This window comes from Pundamilia nyererei, unplaced genomic scaffold, assembly GCF_000239375.1.
Source record: "Pundamilia nyererei isolate P.nyererei 1_Seehausen unplaced genomic scaffold, PunNye1.0 scaffold00129, whole genome shotgun sequence".
NCBI classification, from domain to species: Eukaryota; Metazoa; Chordata; class Actinopteri; order Cichliformes; family Cichlidae; genus Pundamilia; species Pundamilia nyererei.
The window spans coordinates 1,246,083-1,252,630 of NW_005187530.1; positions in this window are offsets into that span (position 1 = coordinate 1,246,083).

Below are 6,548 nucleotides of genomic sequence, written 5' to 3' on the forward strand. Positions count from 1 at the left end.
CTCTCCCCAGCCACCTCCTCCAGCTTATCCGGGGGAACACCAAGGCGTTCCCAGGCCAGCCGAGAGATATAATCTCTCCAGCGTGTCCTGGGTCTGCCCCAGGGCCTCCTCCCAGATTCAGAAGACCCTTATGAAGAAAACATCGAGGGAACGGTTTACCCTGCCCGGGATAGGGTTACTGGGCCCCGCCCTGGAGCCAGGCCCGGGGAGGGTGCCCGAGGGCGAGCGTCTGGTGCCCGGGCAGTCCATGGGGCCCGGCCGGGCACAGCCCGAAAAGGGGACATGGGCCCATCTTCCCGCAGGCCCACCACCCGCAGGAGGTGCCATAGGGGTCGGGTGCATTGTGTGCCGGGCGGCGGCCAGGAGCGGAGGCCCTGAGGAATGATCCCCAGCTGACTTATTAAAAATATAAATAAGAAATGTTGAAGAGAAATGACAGATCAAGTTCCATGTGTACAAAACTGTGTGCCACAGAGGGCAAAATTTATCTGTGGCTGGAAGCAGGAGAGGGTACAAAGCACCAACAGTTTTAAAAGTGTTCGTCAGGTAGTCTACCATAAAAAAATAAATAAACACAGATTAATGAGAACTACTGTGAAGAGGTAGCATTTAAAAACTTAAAAAAACAAAAAAACAAAAACTAGGAGTGGTAATTTTGTGGATTCTCTGGAAATGGATAGATTGTAAGAATGCTTAGAAGTTTCTGGGAATGTTCTCAGGGGGCTGTGGCTTCACAGATGCTGTTTGCCAACAGGAGCTGCTCACAGAGATCACGGTCGTTTTACTTGGTCAGCACTGGAATGTGTTTATGACAGATTTACACATTTTTCAGCACAGATTTTCTGTCAGAGGATTTGTGCCATCTGTTTAAGAGACTTTGGTCAAAACAAAGTTTCCAGAAAATGTTTATCTGTACCCCCAGATTGAAGAAATGAAATGTAATAAGGGGTGTTGGCAGAAGAAAATTGGTAATTATACTTTTCTCAAAGGCAGAATTAACCACAAAACTTAAGGACATAGTCTCTGACTACAGAACTGTGCAAAACTCTTGAGCCACCCCTCATTTCTTTGTTGTCTGCTTCCAAAGCGCTCTTTTAAAGTGATTCCATTTTCACTTCAGTCCTTGTTTATGACCATTTTCAGGATTTTATCTACCCTGTCGATCATTTGAGCATAAAAAACACCTAACTCAAGGGATGAGCCAGTGTTTTATCTCTACTTAACAGACAACTTAGCACTGAAACCCTTTTAAATTGTTACTTTGTTACTAGCAGCACGTCACAAAAAACACATCATGTGACATTATTCTTTTATTTAACCTTTAAAAAAATACCAAAGACAGAGTTTGACAGGCATAAATGAATATGCTTCAACAGGGCGGCTGTCAAGAAGCCATTCTGAAAGAATAGAAACAGGGAGAAAATTCTCAGATATGCCAAATTACGCAAGAACCGGGCCCAAAAAAATTGTTCGGAACAGGTCTTATGGAGTGAATCCACATTTGAAACAGATTTGAGATGGCACGTATCATAGGTAGTAAATTGAGTACATGGAGGGAACAAACAGCTTGAATTTCAGTTTTGTGAGTGCTCAGCACTTTAAAAGCATCTGTATAGTTGTAAAGCAAATAGAGCCACTGTTGGAGCTTTTTATGTTTACTCACCACATACTGAGAGTAGCTGGCTTGTGACTGTGACACAGCACATTTGGCGATCTTTGCTGCTAATTATCACAGAGGTTACATAACTTATCGTGGCCTGTGGAATTCTCCATCTCCAGCTGGTAAATTACTGCAACAATAACTTTTATCAAAACATCGTCCCCCACATCCTATTAGCAATAATGTAGTACATCTTGGTATCCCAGTGTAATCACAGATATACTACAGGTTACTTTGGAAATAAGATTTTCACACGTTAAGGCAAGAATGAACGCAGGATTTTAGCACTAGAAATAAAGATCTGCATTCTCACCTCTATTTGTGTTTAAGTTAACATACAAACTCAAAATTTACATTTTATATGTGATTTTAAACAAGCAAGGGTGTGTGTGTCTATACCTTAAACACAAAATAAACAAATGGTTGCCAAGTAAGTAGCTTCTTTTGGAAATTTCTTTTTTTATGTTGTCGGTCACAAAATAATGGGTAAATTACAAATGTAATGCCCTGTCATATGGATCATAACCTATTTAAACATATTGATGCAAGCACATGTTTATTTTTTAAATGCAGCCAAATTAAATTTGACATGGCTTTTAGGGAAACCTCTTAGTTCAGTATTAGAAGCTTTTGCCTTCGGGAACCTTTTAAACGTCACTGTGACTTCTGCCCCACATTCAAGGCTTTGTCTTCTGCTAGTCTTCTTTCTTTCCCCTCTCCTCACACTCTCCTTTCACCTCCTCCCTTCCATTCAGTCTCTTGCCTCTCCTAAACTTTTGCTCTTTCTTCTGTTTTCTCTTCTACTTTCATTGCCTCTCCTCCACCCCCACCATCTCCTCTAGGTCTGTTAGTAAGTAATGTTCCTGGGGGGGCTGCACAATTTGGAGAAAGCCTTACCCCCTGCACTGACATCTGTTGCCTCCTACCAGTGAATTGCGCACACACACTCTTCTCTGGGCCTATGTGACCCCCCACAATCAAACTGTGTTACCCCTCTCATATTTTCACTTCTCCCACAATCCTCCACCCCCCTGTTTGCCCCTCTCTTTCTCTCTATTTTTCCCCAACACTCACTCATTCTGTCCTTTCTTACTCAGCACGCTCTCCCCCTATTTCTTTCTGTCTTGTATTTATCCCCCACTTCTCTCTTAATCTCTCCCATCAGGTCTAGCAAGGAACAGGGTAACCTCCAAGACTTTCCAAATGCAGATATTACTCAAGACACTTCACCTTTGCCCATGCAGAGTCTTTCTCGTAGGTCTTATTCATGAGTATTTGTGGGATCCAGTGTACAAGGAAACATTTGCCTGTTTGTACTCTGAAAGTGTATGAATGCTTTGTTTTTTAAAAAAATGATTCATGTATTCAAGTATTAACCCTTGCCCATAGCTTACTCATCCTTGGTAAAGGAACATTACTCATAAGGCCCGTGACACACTGGGAACCTGGATGACAACTCCACCTCTTTTGATAACAGCTAGATATGCACCAGACTCTATAATTGAGAAAACAGATAGGGTGGTGGATGGATTTACTCATAATATGCCTTTCCCCCAAGTGACATGTCATAGTAAGAGAACTTTAGTCTATATACAATTAATATCCAATTGTTATGGATTGATCAGAGATCTTAATCTCCACAGCATATTTCAAGAAAAACAATGTCTTATGTGGAAAGTAGACATGCTTTTGTCCAAAAAAGAAAGAAAAAGAAAAGAAAAATAGATAAATCTGTTAAAACAATTTAAACATTTTTCATGTTGTTATTTATTTAAGAACTGTTTGATTTAAGAATGTGCAATAAATAAATGAAAATGAGAATGATAACAACAAGCATCAAATTGGGCTATAGACTATAACAATGGCTTTAAAACATTGCTTTTTACATTTTTGTTAACTGCCATCTTATAAAAAGAGCGCACAATTAGATCAGCAGATTAAGAAGCTTCATCCCCCTAAAAATTCTTTGAACTGTATCTGTTGGCCTCGTTCAAATTTAATTAAATTCAGTTTCATATAGTGCTAAATCACAACAACAGTCACCGCAAGGCACTTCATATTGTAAGGTAGAGACACTGCAATAATAGGCAAGGCAAGGCAAGGCAAATTTTTTGTATAGCACAATTCAACAACAAGGTGATTCAAAGTGCTTTACAGAGACATTAGAAACAAAAACAAATAAAAAGCATGATTTAAAATTGATTAAAACAAGCAAACAAACTAACTAAACACACACATTTCACACCTGTTCGCGCGATCTGAACCCTTATCGTAAGGGGAGCTACCAGTCCTTCTGTGGACGAGCTACTTTCTATTTTAAATTCCCTGAATTTAAAATACTCTCTAGACCCAGTCTAGGCCCAGTTGGGGAGCTACCCAGAGCTCTAATCCCACACCTGTTCGCGATAGAGAAGTAATAGAGAAGTAACCCCAACTATCAATCCACCATTTCTGAGAAAGCACTTGGCAACAGTGAGAAGGAAAAACTGCCTTTTAACAGGACGAAAGCTCCAGTAGAACCAGGCTCAGGAAGAGACAACCATCTGCCCTGACTCGTTGTGGGTGATCAAATGGTCATTCTCTGTCATTCTGTAATCAAAAACAGAGTTATGGAAAATTATGAAGTACAAGAGCCTCACACATCTGTCCCTGATGTCTTCACAGACATTTTGAACACTTTGGACATCAGTGCCCCTCATGAGTACATTTATTGCCTGAACCTCTGAGAGCCCAGTCATATTTATATGCATGCATCCAGATGAAGGAAATTGTCTGTAACTGTCTTTGTAAGATATTTCAAAAATCTGCCGATTATCCAAGATATTGTTGCCTTTCAGCCGCCATCTTTAATGTAGACTCAAATGCGGCTCCAAAGCACAGAGCCTCCAGAACTCACTGTGGTACCTCTCAACGGACCTCATCCGTACAAATGCTAAAGATGGTTTGAACCAAAAATCTCCATCACGCCATCAGACACTTGCTGCTGATTTATTTATTTATTTTTTTTGGCATACTTCAGTCTTTTCTCACTGTTGGCCTTCCTTAACAATGGCTTCTTGACAACCACTGTTGAGGCCATTTCTGATGAGGCTTCAGTGAACAGTAGATGGATCAGGTGAGGGACAAGATGCATATCTCAGGTCCTGTGTTAAGTCTTAGAATTTATTTTCCTATTTTTTAAGGCCATGAGTTACAAATCCTGTTATCTTCAAGGACATACTGCACACCATGCTGAGATATGCCAAGGTATTGGCTAAGCTTTTGTTGCTACGAAAATACAGTTTTATGCCTAACAAACTGTTATGTTTGGCATTTTTTGCAGATTCAATTGATAAAATTGGATGAAATTATGTTTTTCCAATATTCTGCTAGTAACAAAGTGCTTAATGATACAATTTTAAATGGGTTCTTTGCTTATTTGTGTAAACCTAAACCACAGTGCTTGTTCATACCATGAGTTATTTGCCTCTTCTCATTTGAATCCCCCCCCCCCCCCACACACACAAAAGGGCCACAATAAAATTTAAAATTTTGATAGAACAGTAGCAGTGTAATGTCCTCGTAAGTGAATATCAGGCCCATGTAGAGCAAAATTGAGTATTTTGGTCTAAATAACCCAAAATGTGATGTCCACATATGTGGACGGCAGGTCCTAGGAGGTTAAATAGACCTTCTTCCATCCCTTCCTCAGTATTTATGTAAAGAGGAATGAAACTTCCCATTTCTAACTGTCTAAACAGGGTAAACTGCAGAAAAGACTCCACCTTGGTACCACATCTAAAACATCTGAAACACTTTTCCCACTTCCAGTCCAAACCTGCTGTGAAAATGTGGGTTTGGACATTTCTGTGGCGTAGGATAGTCTATGTGTATTAGTAGTGACAGACTGACTGACCAGAGCTCTTCCTCTATTGTTGTGTTTAAATTTTAATCCTATTTCTTCTAGAGTTGTGCAATATGGCTCCAGGCCTTCTTTTAGCAATAAAAAAAAATACATTTACAAATAAATTTATATGTGTTTCCCTCCTGAAGCAATTTCTCCACAGCAGTGAGCACAGGTGAGGTCATTCTGGACTTGATTACTATTTCTTATCTCTAACAGGATTAGCATGTCTACTCTACTCAGGTATTCTTGTTTCAGTGCCATGTTACGAGCTTCCTGGTCATCATTCCCATGCTTGGTTTTATCTCCAGAGGACAAAATATGCTTTTTAGCTGGATTTGGATGTTTATTTCTGGATCTTGGGTCCATACCACAGCTTATTAAGATGAAAATGTTAGAGAGCAGTTACTATCTCCCTAATTTTATTACATCACTTGACCCCTTCATTTTCCTTTTACAGTCAACCCTACGGTAATAACTCCATAAACATAACCACATGTTTATATTAAGATCAGTGCTGGGCAAGTTACTTTGAAAAAGTATAGTTACTAGTTACTTCTTCGTAAAAGTAACTGAATTAGTAACTGACTTACAAGATTCTAAACGTAATTCATTACTTGAAAAGTAACTATTGCGTTACTTTAAAAGAAAAAGTTTAGGGTCCAGGGTATAATTGGCCATTTTTAACTACTTTTAATGTTTCCTCTACATTTCACCTTTAAAAACTATTTACTTTGCCTTGTTTGGTATCATTGTTTTCAGCACAACTTTACGTGTCTGAATTTGCAGTTATGTTTTCATTTTGACGTACTGTATTAACACAATCAGACAAAATCAGACAAAAAACATAAAATCCAACTAGAAAAAGTGATATTTTTTACTGTAACACCCACAAACATGTTTATTGAATCATATTTCATAACTTTAAAGGCAAATATAAATTGTCAATTTTAAAATCCTATGCACAAGTTTTGCAAACAACAAAGTTATTTGCAGCCATTTACC